The sequence below is a fragment of the Bubalus bubalis genome, chromosome 2, assembly GCF_019923935.1.
Source record: "Bubalus bubalis isolate 160015118507 breed Murrah chromosome 2, NDDB_SH_1, whole genome shotgun sequence".
NCBI classification, from domain to species: Eukaryota; Metazoa; Chordata; class Mammalia; order Artiodactyla; family Bovidae; genus Bubalus; species Bubalus bubalis.
In genome coordinates, this window is record NC_059158.1 from 76,112,352 (window position 1) to 76,140,042 (window position 27,691).

The 27,691-nt window shown below is 39.5% G+C and overlaps 1 long non-coding RNA gene across 1 annotated transcript in view; it reads right to left on the bottom strand.

The window, feature by feature from the left end:
* Window positions 1–734: 734 nt before the first annotated feature.
* Window positions 735–27,691, bottom strand: part of LOC123330971 — a 40,960-nt gene continuing 14,003 nt past the window's right edge. Inside the window, exons 3-6 of the long non-coding RNA XR_006547340.2 lie at window positions 18,268–18,426; window positions 12,981–13,082; window positions 3,086–3,222; window positions 735–836 (exon numbers count right to left, since the gene is read on the bottom strand). This is a non-coding gene — a long non-coding RNA (uncharacterized LOC123330971). The remainder of the gene's footprint in view (window positions 837–3,085; window positions 3,223–12,980; window positions 13,083–18,267; window positions 18,427–27,691) is intronic.

A 27,691-nucleotide genomic window follows, 5' to 3' on the forward strand; every position in this document is an offset into this window, starting at 1 on the left:
CCTGCCTCTGGAGGTAGAGACACAGCCTTATGGCTAGAGATAGGGAATTCAGAGCTGAGAAGCCTGTACAAACAAACCTTGTTGCTTTTTTGCTAATTTATTACCCTAAACCCAAACTCTGTTTAGATTCTTCACTGATTAAGAATCCAAGCCTAAATTCCTTTGTTCTGTCCATTCCTTACAAATTTGTTGTTTCTTTGTCTAAAAAGTATCAAAGCTGCCTGCTTTGGTCACTTTTTAGGTCCTGTTTCTGTAAGATTCCATTTGTATGAATGAAATCTGTTTTTTTTTTTTAATTCTCCTGTTAATCTGTCTTATGTCAATTTAGTTACTAGATTAGTCAAAAAAAAAAAAAATCAAGATGAGTAGCAAGGAAATTTCCCTCTTTCCAACAGAGTGGAGCAATAAATAGGTTTTTCAGGATGGGGAACACATGTATACCTGTGGCGGATTCATTTTGATATTTGGCAAAACTAATACAATTATGTAAAGTTTAAAATAAAATAAAATTTAAAAAAAAAAGCCTCAGTATTATAATAGGACTACAGCCTTTACTACTATATAAATTTAAGAGGAAAACTTTCAGATGTTAACATAAAATGTTTGAGAAGGCACAGGGTTTTTGAAAACTATTTTAGGGAGTATATAAGCCAAAAAATTCACTACTCTAATGAAATAAAATCAATGTGCCCAGTGTTCTGTTCCCAGATCTATTGTAAAATCAAGCATTTCTTTCAATTTCTTCATTTGTCTTTATTTCTCTAAATATAAAATGGAAATAATAACTCTCCTTCTGGTCAGAGATGTCTGCAGAATTCTTGCCAAAAAAAAATCCCCTGTGTAATAAAAAGTCACATTGCTTGTTAATTTACTTGTAAACTACTGACAGATTAGAAATAAAAACATTTACTACCTTGTTCTTTTTTAATATTTGTTAGAAGTTATTGCAGAAGAATCTGAAAATAAATGACCATCCACTATCCAAGAGTTCTAACAAGAAAGATAATTCAGAATCTCAGAGCTGGACTTCCCTCATAGCGCAGTGGATAAGTATCTACCTGCCAATGCAGGGGACACGGTTTCGATCCCTGGTCCAGGAAGATCCCACATGCCTCAGGGCAACTAAGCTCGTGTGCCTCAACTACTGAGCCATGCTCTAGAGCTGGTGAGTTGCAACCACCAAGATCGTGTGCCTCGACTAGTGAGCCATGCTCTAGAGCTGGTGAGTTGCAACCACCAAGATCGTGTGCCTCAACTACTGAGCCATGCTCTAGAGCTGGTGAGTTGCAACCACCAAGATCGTGTGCCACAACTACTGAGCCATGCTCTAGAGCTGGTGAGTTGCAACCACCAAGATCGTGTGCCTGAACTACTGAGCCATGCTCTAGAGCTGGTGAGTTGCAACCACCAAGATCGTGTGCCACAACTTCTGAAGCCTAGAGAAGCCACCGCAATGAATAGCCTGAGCTCTACAAGGAAGAGTAGAGCCCACTCCCTGCAACTGGAGAAAGCCCAGGCAACAGCAAAGACCCAGCACAGCCAAAAATTAGTTAATTAAAAACAAGAATCTCAGCGCTTTAAGACAACAGTTTCTAACTTCATCTTTTAAAAAGCCTATTCCCTTTATTGTCTTAACATGACTATATTTTACATAAATACACACATCTTTTGAAAACAACAAAAATATGAGACAAGCAGATATAAGAATTTTTAAAAGTTTGTATTCCTAAATCTCCTCTTTTGATGTGAGTTTTTAATAGTCTTCTGTAAGTTTATAGATATACAATTTGCCCATACTTCAGTTTCTGTTCTCATTAGTGAGTGATACTAACCTTGGTTCCTTCACTAAAGAAAAGGAATACCTGTGGCGGATTCATTTTGATATTTGGCAAAACTAATACAATTATGTAAAGTTTAAAAATAAAATAAAATTTAAAAAAGGAATATTATTTTATTCATACATTTAACAAAAAATTTTATTCAGGATTTCTCATGGATTTAGCCTGTGCTAAATCACTGGGTAGGGCAGTGATATTGCTGCATATGGGAATGTAAACTGTGCAGGATTGGGGGTGAAAGAGGAGATTAATACAATATCTTGGAACTTATATAGTCTGGAAGCAGATCTGGACATTCTGGAAAGAAATTGAACAGCTGTATAGCTATTTATATCAGTCACTAGACATCTTTAAGTGACTATTAACACTAAACATTTCTGGGAGTAATTATCCAGGTGGTGAAGACAACCGCAGAAATAGAACAAAGGGAAAAAAATGTCACGTGAAATCTGGCCTAAGTCAAAAATCCAATCTCTGCTTAATGATGATGGTGTTTGAGCTCACATTTGCAACACAACACAACACAATATCTTAGTTATGCAGTAAAAGTAAACATGTTAGTTGCTGCTGGCATCAGCCAGCATTGGACTAAATAACTTCTGGCATTGCTTCCAACAGGCTTGCATGGGAAGGCTACACTCTGAGCACAGAATTAAGAGAATTCAGTTACGTAATTGGTGATTGTTTACTGGCGTCAGAGTCTTTCCCCACCAGTAGATAAAACCACTAATCCAGCCAAGAATTAGAATATCCTTGCTTCTGATGGGAAACACTTTCCATCTTTCAAGGGTGACAGTGAAGGGTAGGACAGGGCAGAAAAAAAGGTTGCTAACCATCTAGGCATAACTTGACAGTCTTTGGACAAGTTCATTAATCTTTGGCACCTCCAGCAGAGGGCAGGCAGGTGTAGGGAAAAGAGAAGAAACAGACCTTTCTCGGTTTCTTTTACTGGTGTCCTAGCCTTGAGCAGGAGTCTGAGACCATAAAAATGAATGTGAGAACTAAAACTGCAAAGCCACCTTCACTACCTATACGTTAATATTCACAATATGACTTTTCTATGACCTTTAACATTTTTTTCAGAACATTTAAACTTTCTCACTATCAGTTATAAATGTGTGGGGAAATGAAATAATAGTAAAGGTAGTATTTATTTAGTATATTATGATGTGAAACATTAGATACATTGAGAGTTAAAGTGTTTCATTTCTATGTTAAAAAAAGATTATCAAGAACACAGCGCTTACCTGCTTGTTGTAGAACTGACAATAAGAAACAAGCGTCTTTTCTGTTTCGGCTCATCTCTAAATTCGAATCAGCCTGCAGCATGGCATCCTTTGCACTTTCAGTATCAGTACCATCAAGAGTTCCCTGAACAGCAACTCTGGAAAGATAGGTTACACACTGTTTCAACCACTAGCCTCACCTCAGGTACCAAACCAATTGCCTTGAATGTGTTTGGATTTACAAGTCTCCACCCAGCCCTGCCCAGACGCCACCTGCTGACTCCCAGCCCAACCACCCAAGACTAACTCCTCTGCAACTGACCCTTCACACCCCAAGGGCTCAAACCCTTGGGGAACTCACTGGACTGAACTCATTTAGGTAGCTGCCACCTGCCTGTCAAGTTTCTATTGAACTCAGCTTTTTTCCTTTTTTTAAATCAAAATAAAGTTTCCTCTCAAGACATTTTTTTTGTGGGGACTTTGACATACAAATTTGGATAGAAATATCAGAAGAAATAGCTGGCCAACCAGAAAATGCCTGTGTCTGTAGAGTAGAATTTGGGGGTGGGGGTAAGGGGATAGAACAGGCAGGAGATGTTTTTTTTGTTATGAGCCATGACTTTTTAATTACGTACATCTATTACTTTGCTACAAACAAAAATTCAAAAGGGAAATAAAAAGGCAGGTTTATTTCCTCTGAAATAGGGTAACAATATTTGATTAAATTAGATCAGTAATTGTGGAGCACTTATTATATGCCAAGTGTTGTGCTGGGCATGAGGAAAACAAATCAGAACAGAATGAACCTGCCTGGAAACAGGCCGCAGTGACCTGAATCCTTCAAGTGGCCTCTTAGTGGCCTCGTGGAATGAAATCCAATGTACTGCTTCTAACTCTTATGGTCAGAATAACAATTCGGGCAAGGTATGTATGCAAAGTCAGTGTCTCAGGAAAAAACGTGAAAGATTCCGTTGACGATATCCAAGAACTAAGGGATGTGTTTCCAAGCCCAAATTTATTTATAGCTCAGATTCACTGAGAAGTTCTAGTGTTACTCAGTAGAGTCTCCTGACAATTACTCTCTTGATGATGAGTAAGTTTTCCTTGGCATTTATTAAGTTCTTGCTGTGCTCATATCCTGCTAGTTTTAATTCTCTCATAGAAAATGGAACATTTATCTTGCCAAAATAACGCTTAATTGAATATATGCCTGCCCATTGCAGCAAACAGAAAGGAAAGACTTATGTTATTATGACTACATACTACTATAATTATTTAGTATTTAATACCAACAAATTCTGAGAACTTGAGACATATACTGATGTGTAATGGCTTTTTAAATATTTTAAACAGTTCTAAAATATTAAAATATGTTTCTCACATAAGAGAAAAGACAGAATCTCTAGAGGAGTTTTGAGTCAAATCTCACTTCAACTTTTATGTATTTATCAGCCCCTCTTTTTTGCAGCCCTTCTCATGTGGCCCCACATTAGCATCACCTGGAGCTTCTAAAAAACCAGCACCCTGGACACACCCCAGTGAGATTCTGATTTACTCAGTTGTGGGAGGAGCCTGGTCATGTGCATCTGTTTAATATGTCCAGAGATGGTTCTAATTTGTAATTAGGGTTGAGCTCTATCGCCTATCACTTCGAGTGGCTCTCGAAGTGTGGTCCCTGGGCCAGCAGCATCAGCACCATCTAGGAAATAGTTACGAACGCAAATTCTCAGGCCCATTCCACCCCAGTGAATCCAAATTCTGGGGTGGAGCCCAGTAATCTGCATTTTAACAAGCCCTCCAGGTGACTTTCACACAGTCAAGTTTGATCCATTAGACTCAAAAGAATATTAAAAACCAGAATGCCAGGAGAATGGAGTTAGGAATGAGAGAGCATAGAGCTAGGTGGGCTCTCTTCCTGGGGGATAGGAAGCTCTGGTGTAGCGTGGGTGCAAGTGCCGGCCTTGCTGATGAAGACGCTTTTCTTAATAATAAGCTGAACCAGTGCTGATCACACCTTGGAGAAGTGAGTCACACTAGCAAACTAGCCTGAACCTGTTATACTTTTCTGTATCAGATGAGGGAGATTCTTGGGGAGAGAAAAGGAATGTTCATTGGAAGGACTGATGCTGAAGCTGAAACTCCAATACTTTGGCCACCTGGTGTGAAGAACTGACTCACTGGAAAAGACCCTGATGCTAGGAAAGATCAAAGACAGAAGGAGAAGGGGACGACAGAGGTTGGATGGCATCACCAACTCAATGGACATGGGTTTGAGCAGGCTTCAGGAGTTGGTGATGGACAGGGAAGCCTGGCATGCTGCAGTCCATGGGGTCACAAAGAGTCAGACAAGACTGAGCAACTGAACTGAACTAGAAGTCTTTTGAGGCAAAGATAAGGTCATTCATCTCATCCCTGGATTGCACTTGCAGAATAAACAAATGCTGAGTTTCTGATCATTTTATAGGGTTTCCAGCCTTCCAATGAGGTGCTCCAAGAGCTGCCTTGATAAGTCCCTTTTGGACAGTATTTTAAATTCTTCTCATTACCAAGGAGCACATGGTGAGGTTCCACCATGCAGTTTTTGCTAAAATAATAACTGTGGTAATGCAATATAAATGAAAGCAGGTAGTTCGACTCCTGCTGAGTGGACCCAGTACCTTGGAAATGGGACAATTTCTTCCTTCATGTGGTCTCAAGATGAGGATTACACATATTTATTGGAAGATTAAGGTCACACTAATTATTTTTAAGTGGATCTCCAATCTTGGAGAGAACCTAATTTAGTTGTTGGAGTTAATTAACATCTCTAACCATCTCAGAAGATTGTATTAGCAGGGACATTTGGAGTTGAGTTTAGAATCTAGAGCATCAGTGCTCAGTGTATTCTTCAGATAGGGAAGACAGCTGCTCAATCCATCCATCATGATTAATATGGTGAGTGCTATACTCATTATAATCAAAATCTACAGAGGAAATATTCTTCTGGAAATGTCAGAGGCTCATTAAAGCTGGTTATGAGCAGGAGAAAGTAAGGGCAGGACTCTACCTGGATAGTTTGCCAGCAAATTTTAAACTAAATGTAATATTTAATTCTGTTGTGTCCTTCTGGGACTGTACAGATAGGGCCAATCATAGGTCTGGGGAACTGGCCACAGAATTATTTGTCACTTTAATGATTTTAGCCCAGTAGGTTTTCCCAGCTGGAGTTGGCAAGCGAGAGAACTAGATTTCCTTAAGGCAGGAATGAGTAACATTTAACACAAGGAAGCCTCCCTATTCAGGGTAATATCATTGTCATGATAAATTGGGAAATATGCTCTTAAACATCTTCTGTAACAAGTTTATCAAATTTACATAGACCATTATTTACTTATTTAATAAATAAGTGCTTTTTTACTTTATTTTTTTATTGAAGGATAATTGCTTTACAGAATTTTGTTGTTTTCTGTCAAACCTCAACATGAATCGGCCATAGGTATACATATATCCCCTCCCTGTTGAACCTCCCTCCCCGTCCCACCCACCCAGGTTGATATAGAGCCCCTATTTGAATTTATTAGCCATACAGCAAATTCCCGTTGGCTATCTATTTTACATATGGTAATGTAAGTTTCCATGTTACTCTTTCCATACATCTCACCCTCTCCTCCCCTCTCCCCATGTCCATAGTCTATTCTCTATGTCTGTTTCTCCATTGCTGCCCTGTAAGTAAATTTTTCAGAACCATTTTTCTAGATTCTGTATATATGCATTAGAATAAGATATTTATCTCTCTCTTTCTGACTTACTTAACTCTGTATAATACATTCTAGGTTCATTCAGTTCATTAAAACTGACTCAAAGGTGTTCCTTTTTATGGCTGAGTAATATTCCACTGTGTATATGTACCACAACTTCTTTATCCATTCATCTGTTGATGGGCATCTAGGTTGCTTCCAAGTTCTAGCTATTGTAAATAATGCTACAATGAACAATGGGATACATGTGTCTTTTTCGATCCTGGTTTCCTCAGGGTATATGCCTAGGAGTGGGATTGCTGGGTCATGCTGGGATAGTGGTTTTATCCCTAGTTTTAAAAGGAATCTCCACTAAAGTCAGGAACAAGACAAGGGTGCCCACTTTCACCATTCCTATTCAACATAGTTTTGGAAGTTTTGGCCACAGCAATCAGAGCAGAAAAAGAAATAAAAGGAATCCAAATTGGAAAAGAAGTAAAACTCTCACTATTTGCAGATGACATGATCCTCTACATAGAAAACCCTAAAGACTCCACCAGAAAATCACTAGAACTAATCAGTGACTATAGTAAAGTTGCAGAATATAAAATCAACACACAGAAATCCCTTGCATTCCTATACACTAATAATGAGAAAACAGAAAGAGAAATTAAGGAAACAATTCCATTCACCATTGCAACGGAAAGAATAAAATACTTAGGAATATATCTACCTAAAGAAACTAAAGACCTATATATAGAAAACTATAAAACACTGGTGAAAGAAATCAAAGAGGATACTAATAGATGGAGAAATATACCGTGTTCATGGATTGGAAGAATCAATATAGTGAAAATGAAAATGCAATTTATAGATTCAATGCAATCCCTATCAAGCTACCAACAGCATTCTTCACAGAGCTAGAACAAATAATTTCACAATTTGTATGGAAATACAAAAAACCTCGAATAGCCAAAGCTATCTTGAGAAAGAAGAATGGAACTGGAGGAATCAACCTACCTGACTTCAGGCTCTACTACAAAGCCACAGTTATCAAGACGTACTGGCACAAAGACAGAAATATAGATCAATGGAACAAAATAGAAAGCCCAGAGATAAATTCACGCACATATGGACACCTTATCTTTGACAAAGGAGGCAAGAATATACAATGATTAAAGACAATCTCTTTAACAAGTGGTGCTGGGAAATCTGGTCAACCACTTGTAAAAGAATGAAACTAGAACACTTTCTAACACCATACACAAAAATAAACTCAAAATGGATTAAAGATCTCAATGTAAGACCAGAAACTATAAAACTCCTAGAGGAGAACATAGGCAAAACACTCTCTGACATACATCACAGCAGGATCCTCTATGACCCACCTCCCAGAATATTGGAAATAAAAGCAAAAATAAACAAATGGGACCTAATTAACCTTAAAAGCTTCTGCACATCAAAGGAAACTATTAGCAAGGTGAAAAGACAGCCTTCAGAATGGGAGAAGATAATAGCAAATGAAGCAACTGACAAACAACTAATCTCAAAAATATACAAGCAACTCCTACAGCTCAACTCCAGAAAAATAAATGACCCAATCAAAAAATGGGCCAAAGAACTAAATAGACATTTCTCCAAAGAAGACATACAGATGGCTAACAAACACATGAAAAGATGCTCAACATCACTCATTATCAGAGAAATGCAAATCAAAACCACTATGAGGTACCATTTCACACCAGTCAGAATGGCTGCGATCCAAAAGTCTACAAGTAATAAATGCTGGAGAGGGTGTGGAGAAAAGGGAACCCTCTTCCACTGTTGGTGGGAATGCAAACTAGTACAGCCACTATGGAGAACAGTGTGGAGATTCCTTAAAAAACTGGAAACAGAACTGCCTTATGACCCAGCAATCCCACTGCTGGGCATACACACCGAGGAAACCAGAAGGGAAAGAGACACGTGTACCCCAATGTTCATCACAGCACTGTTTATAATAGCCAGGACATGGAAGCAACCTAGATGTCCATCGGCAGATGAATGGATAAGAAAGCTGTGGTACATATACACAATGGAGTACTACTCAGCCATTAAAAAGAACACATTTGAATCAGTTCTAATGAGGTGGATGAAACTGGAACCTATTATACAGATTGAAGTAAGCCAGAAAGAAAAACACCAATACAGTATACTAACGCATATATATGGAATTTAGAAAGATGGTAACAACAACCCTGTGTACGAGACAGCAAAAGAGACACTGATGTATAGAACAGTCTTATGGACTCTGTGGGAGAGGGAGAGGGTGGGAAGATTTGGGGGAATGGCATTGAAACATGTGTAATATCTTGTATGAAACGAGTCGCCAGTCCAGGTTCGATGCACGATACTGGATGCTTGGGGCTGGTGCACTGGGACGACCCAGAGGGATGGTGTGGGGAGGGAGGATGGAGGAGGGTTCAGGATGGGGAGCGTATGTATACCTGTGGCGGATTTGTTTTGATGTTTGGCAAAACTACTACAGCGTTTCAGGTTTAAAAATAAAATAAAATTAAAAAAAATAAATAAATAAAAGGAATTTCCATACCATCTTCCATAGTGGCTATATCAATTTACATTCCTACCAACAGTGCAAGAGCATTCCCTTTCCTCCACAGAGTCTCCAGCATTTATTGTTTGTAGACTTTTTGATGACGGCCATTCTGACGGGTGTGAGGTGATAACTCACTGTAATTTTTATTTGCATTTCTCTAATAATGAGCAATGTTGATCATCTTTTCATGTGTTTGTTAGCCATATGTATGTCTTCTTTGGAGAAATGTCTGTTCAGGTCTTTTTCCCACTTTTTGATTGAGTTCTTTGTTTTTCTGGTATTGAGTTGTATGAGCTGCTTGTATATTTTGGAAATTAATCCTTTGTCAGTTGTTTCATTTTCTATTATTTTTTCCCATCCTGAGGGTTGTCTTTTCACTTTGCTTACAGTTTCCTTTGCTGTGCAAGAGCTTTTAAGTTTAATCAGGTCCCACTTGTTTACTTTCACTTTTAATTTCCGTTACTCTGAAGTAAATGGCAACCCACTCCAGTGTTCTTGCCTGGAGAATCCCAGGGATGGCGGAGCCTGGTGGACTGCCATCTATGGGGTCGCACAGAGTGGGACACGACTGAAGTGACTTAGCAGCAGCAGCAGGAGGTGGGTCATAGAGGATCTTGCTTTGATTTATGTCTTCAAGTGTTCTGCCTAAGTTTTCCTCTAAGAGTTTTATAGTTTCTGGTCTTACATTTAAGTCTTTAATCCATTTTGAGTTTATCTTTGTGTATGGTGTTAGGAAGTGTTCTAATTTCATTCTTTTACATGTAGCTGTCCAGTTTTCCCAGCACCATTTATTGAAGAGGCTTTCTTTGCTGCATTGTATATTCTTGCCTCCTTTGTCAAATATAAGGTACCCATAGGTGCATGGGTTTCTTTCTGGGCTTTCTGTCTTGTTCCATTGGTCTGTGTTACTGTTTTTGTGCCAGTACCATATTGTCTTGATGACTATAGCTTTGTAGTATAATCTGAAGTCAGGAAAGTTGATTCCTCCAGCTCCATTCTTCTTTTTCAAGACTGCTTTGGCTATTCGGGGTCTTTTGTGTTTCCATATGAATTGTGAAATTTTTTGTTCTAGTTCTGTGAAAAATGTCATTGGTAATTTGATAGGGATCACATTGAATTTGTAGATTGCATTTGGTAGTATAGTCATTTTCACAATATCCATTCTTCCTACCCAGGAACATGGACTGTCTCTCCATCTGTTTATGTTGTCTTTGAGTTCTTTCATTAGTGTCTTTTAATTTTCTGTGTACAATTCTTTTTTTTCCTTAGGTAAATTTATTCCTACATATTTAATTCTAAGTAAGTACTTTTAGTAGAGAAACTCAGAAAAATGCTAACTGGGGTAGAGATATTGGAATAAATTAGGATATATTACATAACATGAATTTTTTATTGGTTGCTACAAACATCACCACTTTTTCCTCTCCTTTATATATTATTTATATTTGAAGGTATGTAATATTCTAGAAAAGTTTCATATATACAAGGATATTTAAATGTCATGAATATATCATCTTGTAGATATTGAGAAACTCCACAGGACTCCTTATGAAAGTCACTGACTGGAAGAATTTTAAGACTACAAAAAAATAAAAGAAAATAATAGAATTAAATCTACTCTTTATATAGAAATGTGAAGAATGTTATACATAGTTGGAATGTATAAATGGGAAGAAATAGATCAGTAATATATTAAATCCTAATATGTCAATCATCCTATGTGATCATATTAAAGCATATTATGATCATCACATGCTTTCCTCGACAATAACCTCTCAAGCAGATAATTAGAGCAGCTAAGTCAAAATGGATCACAGTCAATGATATTATTTTTATTTTTTTGGCTCACCGGGTCTTAGTTGTAGCACACAGGAACTTCGATCTTCCCTAAGACATGTGGAATCTTTAGTTGTGGCATGTGGGATCTAGTTCCCTGACCAGGGATCAACCCCTGGCCCCCTGCACTGGGGAGGACCATGGAGTCTTAGCAACTGGACCACCAGCAAAGTCCCAGTGATATTCTATAATAATGCCTTTTATCAACAGTTTAGGCTATTATGTTGAATTTTATATCACTAAAAAATGAAAATTAGAACATGCTAAAAACCTATTTGTGATGGGTAATATATTAGTTATTTCTTAATTAACTAATTCCCAATATGGCTGCTCACTCCTTGAGCCAGCAAAGAGAGTCTCTTGAACAGGTCAACTACAAAATGAAGTCTCACATAACATCACATAGGAGGAGGAGCAGCATCCATCACTTCTGCCATATTCTGTTGGTTAGAAGAAAATCCTAGATCCCATCTACACTCAAGGAGAGGGGGGTTAATCAAAAGCTTGAACACCAGAAGCAGGATCATGGAGGCAGAGGGGTGGGGGGAAGAGAGATACTGTAGAGACTGTCCAACACAGGTAACTTACAAAATCTGCCAGCATTTCATTTCCCCCAACTATGAAGCAGGAGCCCATGAGCCCCTAAGCCCCACGATGCGTTGTTCTGTGCATTTAAATAAATATAAGGCAGAGCCTGACAAATAATGGCCCTCAACACACAACAGTTAACACCTCTGTCCTGCTCTCTGTCCCCTTCCTCCACAGTGGGATAGAGTAGTTCTTCTTTTGTTTTCTATCTTTGCACTTTTTGTTTTATTCCTTGATGAAATAGGATCCTAATAATGCCTGTCCAAAACACAAAATCAGGATGCTAAATTCTTGACTATTTGGCTGGTGGTGGGGTGGGGAGGGTGGCAAGGGCAGGTGTCTCTTTCGGTCTTACTACTCTGAGAATATTGCTTTGGGATGATGAAGGATACTTACCTAAAGGTAGTGCAGAGTATACTTTTCTTTTAAAAAAAACTTTTATTTATTCATTTATTTTATTTTGGCTGTGCTAGGTCTTAGTTAAGGCATGTGGAATCTTTAGCTGTGGCATGTGGGATCTAGTTCCCTGAATGGAGATTAAACTAAAGTCCCCGCACTGGAAGCGTAGAGTCTTAGCCACTAGACCGCCCAGGAAGTCCCTATTTTTCTTAAATTATTACTGTGGATCAAGAACAGTTTTGACTCTGGAGACTGGAGAACTCATTTCCTATAGTTGAGGGTAAAAGGAGCTAAGCAGAGAGAAAGAACAGTTAACTAGAGCCCCTGCCCGCCCCTGACTCCCGGCCTCACAGTTCTCTGCTGTGGTCACCCTGCAGAGATGAGATGAATCCCCTTACCCAAAGTTGGTTCAGAAATCCCAGACTGATGCTGCTGCAAAAGCATCTATAATTGTCACCCCATCCTCCGGCTCACTCTTCCTCACCCACTGGGCGGTGTTTGACAGAGCTGTTCATGATCTTGGTTGGATTCCTGTCTCAGACGTTACAAATTGTTGTCTTGGACCACTCTTGGTACAGCCTGTGTTAGGTTGGGTTCTCTAGGAGGCAGATGCTAAGATGGGATCAGATACGCCAAAGATTTGCTGGGGGAATTGCCGGTGAAGGACAAAGGAGGAGAGAGTAGAGGAGGCAGAGAGTCTTCAGACCATGATGGTGATGCAGGTCTGACACCTGAGAAAGGAAAGATTGGGAGGAAGAGCCTTCGCCCTCAGGGCACTGACCTGGCCATTCATTGTCTGCACGGCCTCTGCAAGAACGCTGTGTAGACTCCAGAGCTATTTCAGCTGAGGGCTGTAGGTCAACTCTGCTCCCTGACATAGGTTCTGTTAAAGGGAAAAGTGAAAGTGAACATGAAGTCACTCAGTCATGTCCAACTCTTTGCGACCCCATGGACTGTAGCCTACCAGGCTCCTCAGTCCATGGAATTTTCCAAGCAAGAGTACTGGAGTAGGTTGCCATTTCATTCTCCAGGGGATCTTCCCAACCCAGGGATCAAATCCAAGTCTCCCGCACTGCAGACAGATGCTTTACTGACTGAGCCACCAGGGAAGCCCACTCTGTTAAAGGGAGATCTGAGCAATGTGCCTCTGTGGCTGCCATAGGTGATGGGATGTGTTTCCAAGGTCAGGATTCCTGTCAACACCTTTCGAGAGACTTGGGTAAAGAACAAAATCCCTTTTGAAGGATATTTTGGCCAATTTGGACCCTGCTTCTTTAAATGCAACAGCATTTGTATATTCTACATCATACAAGGCTTCCATAGTTAAATTTCAGCATCTAGTACTTAACAACTCTAGAAATAGTATAAAAAACCAATACCTTTTTTTTGTGAGAAAAATTTCTCAGGAGCATAGATTTACATCCTGGAAATGTGAATACCTAGGGTAGGAATTTGTACTTGACTTCATAGTCACTGGCGACAAGGAAGATTTTCTGAGCAATAGTAAGACGCTGCAAGTAACCACATACAGCTGTCTGTTCAGCATCAAATGAAGGGTGTGGAGCTTTATAGGTACTTATATGGAAATAAAAATCACCCAACATAATTACAAGCCTACAGCGCTGACTTATCAAACAAATATGTGTTGGGTGTCACATTAGGTTCTGTACTGAGTGCTGGTTTGGCTCATTCACAATAATTAAAGGCATCCTGCAAAGCGAAATGCTCACATGTGATACCTTATTGTTTAAATTAGCATCATTGCAGTAAGGAAAATATTATTATTCTCATTTTACAGACGAGGAAATTGAGAGAATATTTAAGTAACTTATTGACAGCAAGGCATTGTGCATTCACTCACTTAGCGAATGTTTCTTTGGGCACAAGCTGGCCGAAATTAGACCACATAGCATTCTGAAGGTCAGCCTCAGGATTTTAACCCAGGAGGGGGGACGCAGGGAAGTGATGTGAAAAGGTTTCCAGTTTTCAGGGCCCCCCTCTGCCTCTAATGGGCTCTGCAAACAGAGGAAACCCTCAGGACCATTTTGAAGAGGAGGCTTTTGGAGTGGTTCAGGTGAAAAGAAGAGGTGGCAGTCAATGGAGGAGAGTAGATGAAGCTGAGAGATATTTAGGAAGTCAAAATCTTCAGCAATAGGTGAGTGATTGGACCTGGGGTGAGGGAGCGGGAGGTATTAAAAATAACTACCAGGATCTGGCGTGAGCCAGTGAGTACATAATGATACCACTTGCTGAGATCAAGGACACAGGTGAAGGACTAGGCCTGAAGGGGAAGGTGGCATTCACAGTGAACCCCTTAATTCCAGCTTGATTACTATCACTGGGGAGTCATTCCCAAGGCCACTTGAAGTGATGGGTTCATCTTCAGCTTAGTTTACTGGTCTCAGAAATACCTACAAAATTTTCATCTTCCCCCCAGAATACACTCTTCTCCCTGGCATCAGTTCTCTCTTAAAACATAGGATTAATTGCTTATCATTGTTGCTCAAAAAAATATTTTTATCTCCCTCCTCCATTTCAAGAAATAGAATCCAAATGTTTCCCAACCTACCATGGCTGCCCCCAGCGTACTCTACGCCCTGTGAGCACTTTCCTGCCCTCTGATGGGCCTCCCAGAGTTGCTCTCATAATAATCTCACTGGTTAACTTGTCTTTCTCCTGCTCCTGAGAGGCAAGGATCCATTTTCTGGGCCCTGATCTTTAGCATGGAGCTCTGCACTTCCACACATGGTAGGTGAGTATTTCCAGCACACTGTACTCTCCATCTCTTTCTTGAGATGGTCACTGGTTGCTTCTACTCAGTCACATTTGCTGGTTTCTTCCCATTTTCCCACCTCTTAAACTTCACCTTATAGATAAAGTACCACAGGGCTCAGTCCTTTGACCTCCTCTGCAGCTATATTCACTCCCACACTGATCTCATCCAATTCCATGATTTAAATGCAATCTCTACACTGATGATCCAAATTAATATCCCTGGCCAGACATCTTCCTGGAGCCTCAAACTGATATATCCACATTTCTATTCAACATCTTCACTGAGAGGCCAATAAACATCTCAGATTTACACATGTGTAACTCCACTCCAGTTCAGTTCAGTTCAGTCACTCAGTCGTGTCCAACTCTTTGTGACCCCATGAATCACAGCACACCAGGCCTCCCTGTCCATCACCAACTCCCAGAGTTCACTCAGACTCACATCCATTGAGTCAGTGATGCCATCCAGCCATCTCATCCTCTGTCGTCCCCTTCTCCTCCTGCCCCCAATCCCTCCCAGCATCAGAGTCTTTTCCAATGAGTCAACTCTTCGCATGAGGTGGCCAAAGTACTGGAGTTTCAGCTTTAGCATCATTCCTTCCAAAGAAATCCCAGGGCTGATCTCCTTCAGAATGGACTGGTTGGATCTCTGTGCAGTCCAAGGGACTCTCAAGAGTCTTCTCCAACGTCACAGTTCAAAAGCATCAATTCTTCGGCACTCAGCTTTCTTCACAGTCCAACTCTCACATCCATATGTGACCACTGGAAAAACCATAGCCTTGACAAGATGGACCTTTGTTGGCAAAGTAATGTCTCTGCTTTCAATATGCTATCTAGGTTGGTCATAACTTTTCTTCCAAGGAGTAAGCGTCTTAATTTCATGGCTGCAGTCACCATGTGCAGTGATTTTGGAGCCCAAAAAAATAAAGTCTGTCACTGTTTCCACTGTTTCCCCATCTATTTCCCATGAAGTGATGGGACAAGATGCCATGATTCGTTTTCTGAATGTTGAGCTTTAAGCCAACTTTTTCACTCTCCACTTTCACCTTCATCAAGAGGCTTTTTAGTTCCTCTTCACTGGGTTACCCCTTAAAATTGATTCCATCTGCTGTCTTCTAACCTTACAGTGAATCAGCCTCAAATCCATGAAGTTAGACTTGCTTCCCCCTTATCTCTTATACCGCACAGCCAAGCTGTCATAACATTCTCTAGGCTCTACCTTCAAAAATAAGATTTCATTTTGTGTTCCCTTCATTCCTACCACATTGTTCCAGGCCACCACAGTCTCTTAGCTGGACTAGTGCGGTAGCTGCCTAATAGATCTTCCTGTTTTTATCCTTAACCTGTGTCTTAGTTGGGGTTTCCTTAGTGGCTCAGACAGTAAAGAATCTGCCTGCAATGCAGGAGACCCAGGTTTGATCCCTGGCTTGGGAAGATCTCCTGGAGAATGGAATGGCAACCCACTCCAGTATTCTTGTCTGGAGACTTCCACAGACAAAGGAGCCTGGGGGTTATAGTTCATAGGGTCACAAAAAGTTAGACACGACTGAGCAACTAACACTTTGTCTTAGTTAGAATAAGCTAGTTTGCCATAACAGATATATTCCACCCCCACCCCACCAAACTCAGTGGCTTAAAGCAGAGGTCCCCAACCTCTGGAATCTAATGTCTGATGATCTGAGGTGGAGCTGATGTAATAACAATAGAAATAAAGTGCCCAAGAAATATAATGTGCTTGAATCATCCCAAAACTATCCACCAAGCCCTCATCTCTGGTGCCAGAAATGTTGGGGACTGCTGGCTTAAAGAACAAGTTGTTTCTTTCTTCTGTAAGAGTCAAGCGCTGGGTCCAGGCGTTGAAAGCAGCTCTCACCAGCCAGCCATCCTGTACTCAGGCTGCCCTACTCTCCTAAGCATATACGGCAAGTTAAGAGGAGTAACAAATCTGGTCCCTGGGCAAGGGACCATCTGCATCCAGTGACAAGTGTATACTGTGGCAGAAGGAGAATGGGTTTGGATCACCTGCCAGTCATCTCTGTGATATTCCCAAGAGCTCGTTCTCACCACAGCAGCCAGACTTTCAAACAAAAATAAGTCATTCCTCTGCCAATTGTGTCTAGGGAGGTCCCCGCTTCTCCTGCAGTAAAAGTTCTGGCAGTGGCTCCCAGTGCTTCTGCACCATCTCAGTCCCATTACTTCTCCATCTCATCTCCTTTTTCTTTGCCCTTCACTCTCCATTTGGACCACAGTGGCCTTGCTGTTACCCAAATGTGTCAGCCATGCACCCACCTCAGAGCCTCCATGTGGCTGGAGTCTCTTCATCCAGATGCCTTGGGAACTCACTCTTTCACCACCTTCAAGACTTTCCTCAGAGCCAGCTTTCAATAAGGCCGACATTGACTCCCCCATTTAAAACTGTGACTCCACATCCTGCCATCTTACATCTTACCCATTACCTTGTTCATCTTCTTTGCCACCACTTAACCGCCTTCAAATAGTTTATGTAATTTCCTTATTTAATGCTCACTGTCTTTTTGCTCAACTAAAATACAATCTCTTTTACTTACTGTTACTTTCCCAATACTTAGAAGAATGCCTGGCCCCATCACAAGTGCTCAACATTTGTTGAATAAATGCCAGAAGCTGAGAGGAAGGCCTAGTGTTAGAAAGTGCTGATTCAGACTCTATCCCATGGTTAGGGGGCTAGGAACTGCTACCCCCTACATGTGTGCCAAGTCCCACGAAGGGAATCAGGAAAAGCAACCTCCATAGCTTGGTACAATTCTATTCCCATTACAACAACACAAAATCAAAACTAATTAATAAGGTAAAACCCCATAATGTAAATGTCTGCTGGTGTACAGCAGCAGAAGTGTCTTTTTCATTGGAATGGGGCACGTTACATAATGCTCAAGGCTATTGTTCCTTTCCCCTGTGGTCCCCACCTCCTCTCTCAATAAATTAAGTATGGTAGCTAATTTAAATGACTGCTATAGAACTCTTACCAAAGAGAAGGAGAAACACTCATGGTTATTACAGTCTGGAACAACAGAGCTCACAATATCCAGGGACCATTACCAGCTCAGAAATAAGCCAGACCCACTAAGCCTGTGGCCAGGAGAAGAATCGAGTGCAGTTTCTTGCCGTAATTTATATTTCTCTGAGTTGCTCATGGTTTAGGCAGTGAGCTAACAGTCAGCGAAGGAAGAGAAATGTCAACGCCTGAGGTTAATCCAAGGTTTGTTCTTTGGCTAAATGGCCCTGAGCCCTCTGCAGTTGCTCCTGAGACCTACCTTAAGCCTTCCTAAGCCAGGAGAAATACCTGCAGGCTGTCATAATACCGACTGTCTTGTTCGCTCTGGCTGGAGAGCTTGGACTGTTGCCAAATTCACAGATTTATTGTCTGAGTCAAGACTTCAGCGAGTCCACGTTGTTGCCACAGACAGTGGCTCCTGCAGATATAAAGTAAAAAAGAATAGCATAATTAAATTTATTCAGCAAATATTGATTGAGCATCCAGTATGTGCCAAGCACTGCCTAGGGCATTCAATGATGAACAAAATAGAATAGTCCTTTTCTCAGAGCCTGCAATTTAGTGAAAGATGCTGACAAGTAAACAGACAATTACATATGAGGCTGATAAAGGCTGCGGCTGAGGGTGCTATGCGAGAGGCACCTGGCCAGATTTTTGTATGTTGGGGTAGACATGAGGCATCAAGGAAGACTCCACCAGGAAGACTGGACCTGATGTAAATGCTTCCTTAAGCACTGAGGGGAAAAAATGTTTTCAGATTAAGGAGAGTGTTTCTTGGTAACTTTTGTGTCTGGCAGAGAATTTTGCTTTTAAAAAATTAAGAAGATTGGGGGCTGAATGGGACAGATGGAGAGATTGGGATCTACATATATACACTATTGATACTATGTGTAAAATACATAACTAATGAGAACCTACTGTATAACTCAGGGAACTCTACCTATTGCTCTGTGGTAATCTAAATGGGAAAGAAATTTTTTTAAAAAATGGGGATGTATGTATGCATATAGCTGATTCACTTTGCTACACAATAGAAACTCACACAGTATTGTAAAGAAACTATACTTCAAGAAAAATTAATTTTAAACAAATTAAAAATTAAGATCCGATTAGATTTGGCTTCCAACACATGTATCTGTGTTACTGCCCTCTTTGTTGTTTCTTTTTGCCTCCTGCCCCATTTTTTCCATAATAATTTCATATGTTGAGAAACAATGAGCTGCAGTTTCACAACCTGTTATATTTCTACTGCAAACGCTCTGCTGTTCACCCTCTAGTGGTCGTCACTGATCCAAGCCCTCCTGGTAAATATCATACACTAGGTTTTGAAAATGCTTTTAGTCCCTGCTTTCTCCAAGATTTCGTCTTGTCATTTAAATGACAAGAAAGAAAAGACTCTTGGGGTATGAAAATTTTGGCAAGTTACAAACTAACAGGCATCAATTCTTCAGTAAAACAACAACAAACAAATCAAAAGACTTTCATCTGTAAAGGCACACAATACAGCCTATGATTTCTGAAAGTTTAATTATTTGTTAATTATAATTAATTAATAATATTATTATTAACTAACATTTTAGGTACTATTGTCTTAAGGGGATCTCTGCAAGAGTATCAAATTTTTATTTTCTGCACTGTAGAGCTGTGTTTTATTAAAAGGTCTCCCTCCTCCAGGTTACCTTCTGATGAATCCCAGACACTCAGAATAAGCCTGGAATTACACCCGTTAGCCAATACACCTGTACTTGAAAATATCATCTAATGAACCTAGTTTCTAGAAGGTTCTTCTGCCTTTCAAAATATTACAGAATCTTGCTTTTATTCACTAACAAGTATTTACTAAACACCTACTTTCTGCCCAAGGCCTTATTTTAGAGACAAGTAGAATCTATTATCTACTATCCAATCATGTCTTTCTTGGGTAGTGGTGGGTGGGTAAACTATACTATTAAATAAATAATATAGGTAATAAGTATTACAGGAGAACTCGGATATGGCCTCTTGCTGACAGTAAGGAACATATTAATTCATATAAAAATACATTTTAATTCCTATCATTTAGAGCAAGACTAATCTGCTCTAAAATTTAATATTTAAATTTGTCAATATTATGCATAATCATTGTTTTAAATAATATTAAAAACATAATACAAGTGAGCAATCTCCTATCCTACTCTCTCCTCAGCACCAATCTACTCCCTAGAGACAGCCACTTTTAACTTGATTAGCTATCTCATCTGGCATTTACTGCTACACCTAAAATAATATGCCTATAAGGGTGACCACATCCCCAGTTTCCTCATAGGTTACAGTTTACATCTGCTGTCCTGGCATAATTATTACCAGTGGCTTTCTTCACTCTCAAAAGCATCTCTACTGAAAAATTATCTAACTGCCATATTTACAGTGAATCGTTATGATTTGTTGCCTAAAAGCTCCTGCATTTAGACTTACGCTCCTTATCTTTAGACTTATGGTAACTGAGTCTGCTACTTAAAAAAAAAAAAAAAATCATTCTCCTCAGTTATATAATTTGGGGTTAAATTCAAAATCAATATTTACCCTGTTTTGACCATGCATTGCTAAGCCAAGTACTTCACTGTGACATTGTTAACTGTCTTATATAACTTTTTGTTTTCTCTGAAATAATTGCCTCTTTAAAATTAATTTTGGGGGTACCTTAGTTTTTTCCCCAGGTGCTTTAACAGAGCTATGAAATGCATAAGCAACAGTTTTTCCAAATGTTCAGACTCTTCCGATGACTTTCCCCATAGCAACATTGTTCCTAGAGCCCTCTGTCCTTCTGTTCCATTCCAGACCCATTTGCTCTGGATATTTTGCACGGCTGTTATCCTGAGACTTCTCTTCAAATCCCAAAAAGATAGTTTTTCCATAGAATTCAAAACCCAGTCAAGCAGTTGAAATGTAAGGACAGAACTGTTGTTGTTTAGTTGATAAGTCATGTCCGGCTCTTTTGCTACCCCATGGACTGCAGCCCACCGAGCTCCTCTGTCCATGGGCTTTCCAGAAAAACCACTGGAGTGGGTTGCCATTTCCCTCTCCAGGGGATCTTCCTGACCCAGAGATGGAATCCATGTCTCCTGTGTTTCTTTCACTGGATCTTTACCACTGGTTCATGGGTTTCAGCAAACAAAGGGAGAATGCATAGAAAGATAGAAGCATAGCATATTGATACCCCAACTAATAAAATCTCTGAATTTTTTCTTCCTGCCTGAGGAAATAGAAATGCTATATGGTCTCCAAAAATGAAAACATTTATTATTTGGAAACAAAAGCAAAATATCAGGAGATTTAAGCAGCCTTCTGGGTTATGATCTAAAACTGCAAAGCCTTAATAGTTGTGGCGTTATAGAAATATGCTTGAAATTTATATTTATGAAGAGAACAAACATTTAAACCTAAAACAAATTTAGTTTGTAAGGAGCGGAGGAAAGAAGGTATGTCATCTAGAGGAGTTATTTGGTGATTTATGATTAAGAATACAACTTGAACACATAAGGTAACTTAGCAAGAGGTTTTGTTCTAATGTAATGGTGCTAGTTTTAAACTTTAAACATCTTGAAAAGGCAGGGGAATGTATGAAAGTCTCAGCTGATTCAAAGATAAATAATGTAAAATCAATAGTTATAGAAAAGATCCACATTTGTCTTCCTCTCTACAGAATAATTTCCATCTCTTTTAGAATCAGGTAAACTCTCTTTATCAATACTCCAACCTCAACCAATTCATTGTACTTATCTTAGTCCCAAGGTTTTCCACAGAAATAGTAAAAGAAAAAAAAAATGCTCCTGACTTTCTGCTACTCTGTTCAATTAATTTGTTCATTCAAGGAATAAAAATTCTTGAGAATCCATCTTTCTTCAAGTTTACATTTATCTCCACCTCTTAAATATATTTAACTTTTTACAAATAGCTGTTATTTGTCCTCACTTTCCTTTTAATTTTCTGGGGATCTCCTGAGGATGACAATGGAATTTTTCTTTTCTTGCTTTTTCTTTTCTAAAGCCTAAAACATTTCTTTTCTGGACTTATACAGAAAGTTTGCCCACTCCTGCTATCGGAATTTTCTTCTAAGACAGAAACATTGATTCTTCCCTTTCTCTTCTGCTGTTGTTTTTTTATCATAGACACACAGACATGGAGAGATGTAATTACCCCTTGCTATTCATTTGTGTCCAGATTTACTGGTCTGATTACATCATCAGTATGTACTATATCAAGGATAGCTTTTATATCAAATATAATAATGTGGACCCTAGTCTAAAAAAGCCTTTTTACAGCCACTAATTTAAGTTATAAATATTTATAATGACCCCCTAGAACAGATGGAGGAAATATTATTATCCTCTGAGGTCTAAAAATATTGAGTTTGAAAAAACTCAAAAGGTCTTGTCTTAGGAGTGTAATCCAATCTTTTTTGGCTATTTTGATTTGAAAATTCCTAAAGATCAGAAATTAACTAAAATTGCAATTATATCTACTATCTATTAAAGTCAGTGATCAAATATCAAATATTTATAATTTAAAATTATTTATATATTGCTATCTAAAGTTGGAAAAAAATCTTAAATATTATTATGACTAGTGAAAAAGAAAACAAATTTGTCCAAAAGTTTTAGATTTAATTGATGAAGATTAGGATGACTCAAATTGTTTCAAAATAGACTCCTCCTACATTGTATGATTTTAAATAAAGATACTTAGAACAACAGTTGGAAAGAAGACATATAAAGCTATATTTTTTAAAAATGATACCCAACACAGGGTAGAAAAGTATGTTTTATTACCTGTACTATGAAAATAAGCCTTTTGGAAGGAAAGATTAGGTCACACAAAAAAATTCAAAATATATAAGATGGATCAAAGTCAATCATTTCAGCAATTTGTACTCCTAAGGCAAAGGATAAAGTTCAGCTACACAAAGAGTATCCAATTGGATGATGGACTCAGGTAAGTCACCTTGGCACATATACTTCAAGCCCTGAATGAAGGGCTATCAATCCCTGCCATAACCTTAGAGAAGTAAACCTGAAAAATAATAAGAACAGAAATAAAGACAACTTAAAAATCTAAATATACTGTATATGCACTTTTTAAAAAAGTATACTGAACAGTGTTGCGGTCACTGTAATATTGTTTATTTCTCTCTTATAAAAAAGTGTGTTTAAAACATTTAAGAAAATGTAATATACTAGACTTGTGGTTTCAGTTGAATGAAAAAAATGTTGTTTAGCATCAATATTTACATACAGAAACTTAGCTTATTAAATTTAGTTTTTGTAAGAGAGCAACAGAGGATGCAGGTAAGAAGCAACAGTTAGAACTGGACATGGAACCACAGACTGGTTCCAAATACGAAAAGGAGTACATCAAGGCTGTATATTGTCACCCTGCTTATTTAACTTATATGCAGAGTACATCATGAGAAATGCTGGACTGGATGAAGCACAAGCTGGAATCAAGATTTCCAGAAGAAATATCAATAACCTCAGATATGCAGATGACACCACCCTTATGGCAGAAAATGAAGAAGAACTAAAGATCCTCTTGATGAAAGTGAAAGAGAAGAGTGAAAAAGTTGGCTTAAAATTCAACATTCAGAAAACAAAGATCATGGCATCTGGTCCCATCACTTCATGGCAAATAGATGGGGAAACAATGGAAACAATGACAGGCTTTATTTTGCGGGGCTTCAAAATCACTGCAGATGGTGACTGCAGCCGTGAAATTAAAAGACGCTTGCTCCTTGGAAGAAAAGTTATGACCAACCTAGATAGCATATTAAAAAACAGAGACATTCCTTTGCCAACAAAGGTCGTCTAGCCAAAGCTATGGTTTTTCCAGTAGTCATGTATGGATGTGAGAATTGGACTATAAAGAAAGCTGAGCGCTGAAGAATTGATGCCTTTGAACTGTGGTGTTGGAGAAGACTCTTGAGAGTCTCTTAGACTGCAAGGAGATCCAACCAGTCAATCCTAAAGGAAATGAGTCCTGAATATTCATTGGAAGGACTGATGCTAAAGCTGAAACTCCAATACTTTGGCCACCTGATGCAAAGAACTGACTCATTTGAAAAGACCCTGATGCTGGGAAAGATTGAAGGCAGGAGGAGAAGGGGACAACAGAGGATTAGATGGTTAGATGGCATCACCGACTCAATGGACATGAGTTTGAGTAAATTCCAGGAGTTGGTGATGGACACAGAGGCCTGCCGTGCTGCAGTCCACGGGGTCCTAAAGAGTCAGACACAACTTGGCCACTGAACAACATTTCTGATTTAAGATAGTTGTTCATATCTTCAAATGCTTATATGAGAATATTTCATTCTGCTTGATGTGTGAACTTACAGTTTCTTTATATTTTCTTTCCTTATAGTTTCCTTTGTATTCATGGGTTGATTTATCAGAGGACAATTTTCCTCTGTTTGATATGCATGAAATGCCATTTCCTTCTTTTTGCTGTATGTGGGTTTCACTTTCCATGTGTTCATTTCTACGGTATTGGCGTGTTTTCAAGATTCTTGGCTTAATGGCGTCATCTCGTGTTAGTACAGCAAAGTCAAGGTACTTTGTTAGGTTTAGGGGGTGTTTTCTTGGGGCAAGGAGGGCTCTGAGTCCTCTTATGTTTCTCTTTTCTCTTGCAGGAACCTAAAGCTTCTCCTTTTTATTTTCCCCCTCTTTTCTTCTTTTCCTCTCCCCACTCAATTGCCAAAGGGTATTTTTTTACCCCCCCCTCCCTTTTTTTGGTACTTTTTTCCTTCTCCAGAGCTATGAGTTTCAATAATTGCCCCTTTAATTCCTGCTTGTCCCTTGAAATCACTTTTACTTCAAAAGTTCCTTCCCTGAAGTCCATGCTTGTGCTTGGACACTTTTTTAGTATTTTCAGACTGAGGGTAGATGTGGTGTTTCTGGTTGTGGATTAAAATCCAGTTTAGGCTTCCTACTACCTCCTGTATGTTGCTTCCATACATTTCTGGTTCTCCTTTCACTTGTTGAGAGCCTCAGGACAGGGCAAGGTTGTGGTGGGAGGGTGAGAAATTGGGCTCTGGGTTTTATCTTTCTCTTTTTATCCACAGTTATTTTGAAGTTAGGACATTCTCTGTCTTCTGGTTGTGCTAAAGATGTGATTTGAGTATAAATTCACTTTTTTTCTTTTGCTATTTGTATTGTTTGGGGAGAATCCATGAGGAAAAAAGTAGATAGATACACTACTGCCTTTATCTGAACCTACCTGGAGGTCCATTCACTAAATCTTTATTGACTTTGGCAAACACTGAGATTTTGACTACTAGTCTCCATCTTTCATTCTTCCTTGCTAACAAAAGCTCAGTTTGCAGTGGAGGAAGTAAATACACACATTAAAATTTTTTTGATTTTCAGAATCCTGTGGTAAGGTGACATGGTTTATTCAAAGAGCTATAAGGAGACATTTATTGGGTAGGGTTTGCAGGAAAGTCTCAACTTTGTAAAAATGGTCAGATTCAGCTGGAAGTACCTTCTATTCTTTTCCTTTTTTTCTTCCAGGAATTTAGATATGATACCTGAAAGGGGAGTAGCTATCTTGTGACCACAGGATAAAAGTCAAAAGCTAAGGATGATAGTTTCAGGGCCTGCATCAGCCCTGGATTACTTACTCTCAGCTTTCTGCTTATGTAAGATATGTAAGTCTTTCTTGATTAAGTCCCTATTTGTCAAGTCTCTGTTCAGAGATACATGTGTTGACCAATATCTTGATTTACTAAGGCATTTCCTCCTTTGTGCTGTGGAGATGGTCATTTTCGCAGCTCAGCTTGTCTAGAGATCCACTAATTTGTTACATATTGCTATTCCTTGTATATCAGTTATATATTATGAGACTCAAGGTCTTCATCATAGAAGAATGCAGAGAAAATGATAAATATTCCCATAGATACCTTTCTTTCATAGTCTTTGAACTTTTCTTCATTTTGTACTTCCTCCTGATAATAATCTCACCTATAATTTATAAATAAGCAAGGCTTGAAAGTGAAGTTGCTCAGTCGTGTCCTACTCTTTGTGACCCCAGGGACTGTAGCCTACCAGGCTCCTCTGTCCCTGGGATTTTCCAGGCAATAGTCCTGGAGTGGATTGCCATTTCTTTCTCCAGGGGATCTTCCCAACCCAGGGCTTGAACCCTGGTCTCCTGCATTGTAGACAGACGCTTTACCATCTGAGCCACCAGGGAAGCTATGCCCATAAAACAAGTCACTAGCCAAGTTTGCCGTTCACTTATTTATTCATAGTTCACTAGGTGAACTACAAGGAACTTCCCCAGTGGTTCAGCAGTAAAGAATTCACCTGCACTGCAGGAGACAAGAGTTTGAACCCTGGGTCAGGAAGATCCCCTGGAGTAGGAAATGGCAACCCACTCCTGTATTCTTGCCTGGAGAATCCCATGAACACAGAAGCCTGGCGGACTATAGTCCACGAGGTCACAAAGAGTCAGACATGACTGAAGCACCTGAGCACACATGCATGCATGTGACCTACAAAGCTTGCTTATCCAGGCGTTAGGTGACATGTGATGCTACCAGTGAGGGGTGCGTGGATGAGCGTGCCAGCTGTGGGAGCAGGTGCACCATGGTGTGACATACACCTGCTGATGGAGGAAGGTGAACAGGGCGGTGCTAATTTGGGAAGACAGAAGGAAGGGGAGCAGAAAGAAGGTTACAGGAGGTCCATAGAGAGGGCTCCAAACAGGACACCTCAAAGAAAATGTCACGCCTAAGTTAAATGGAACAATGCTTGGGGTGTATTATGCTTAATCTCTTTTCCTTCTGTTATCCCAACGTGGGTTTATATTCCCTAGCAGAATTCCTTACACATAGGGAGTGCTCAGTCATTATTTTGAACGAAAGATTAATTTGATAAACTTTGAGGTAGGGTGTAGTTCTTTTTCTAATGAAATCTATGATCTTGGACTGTCTAGATGTTTATGCTTGATTTCTTCATTTCTGAGTAACCCTTTGTTATAAAAGGGTACCCAGGATTTGTTTTCATTGGGTGTGGTAAGAGATGCAGACACAGAAATGACTGTCAGGCAGGAAGACTTTTTATACCCACATAGCCCTAGAAATAGAGGTACAGCTCATCATGCAAGGCTGCATAGGGAAGTACCAGGGTTGGTCAGGAGATAGAGGGAACGAGGGGGAAATGTGGGCAAGAGTATTTACTGTGGTTTCTGTGGGGAGGAATGGGAGAGACAGGATAAACAGGATTAGGACTGGCAAATTTGAATAATGTTAGCAGGTGCTGGGGCATAGGAGCTGTACCTTGTTGTCAAGTACCACGTCCTGGAGTGATTAGGGCAGGGAATTAGCGGCCTGGAATTATGAGCCCAATGAAGGCTGGGGTACAGGCTGGATTGGATGGTTTACATATGAAAGGTGAATTATTTGCTATCTCTAGGAGTTAGCTAACCCTGGGAGGAGCAATCCTTCCAGGGTCAGCAAGGCCTCAGACATCAAAGTGGCAAATCCAGAAAGTAGAAAGCAGTTTTATATACATTTTTGCATTTACTTTAGTTTCCTGTGAATAACATCTTTTTAAAATTTGTTTATTTATTTTGGGATGTGCTGGGTCTTTCTTGTTGCATTCAGACTTTCTCTAGTTGCAGCAAGCAGGGGCTACTCTTTGTTTCACGGG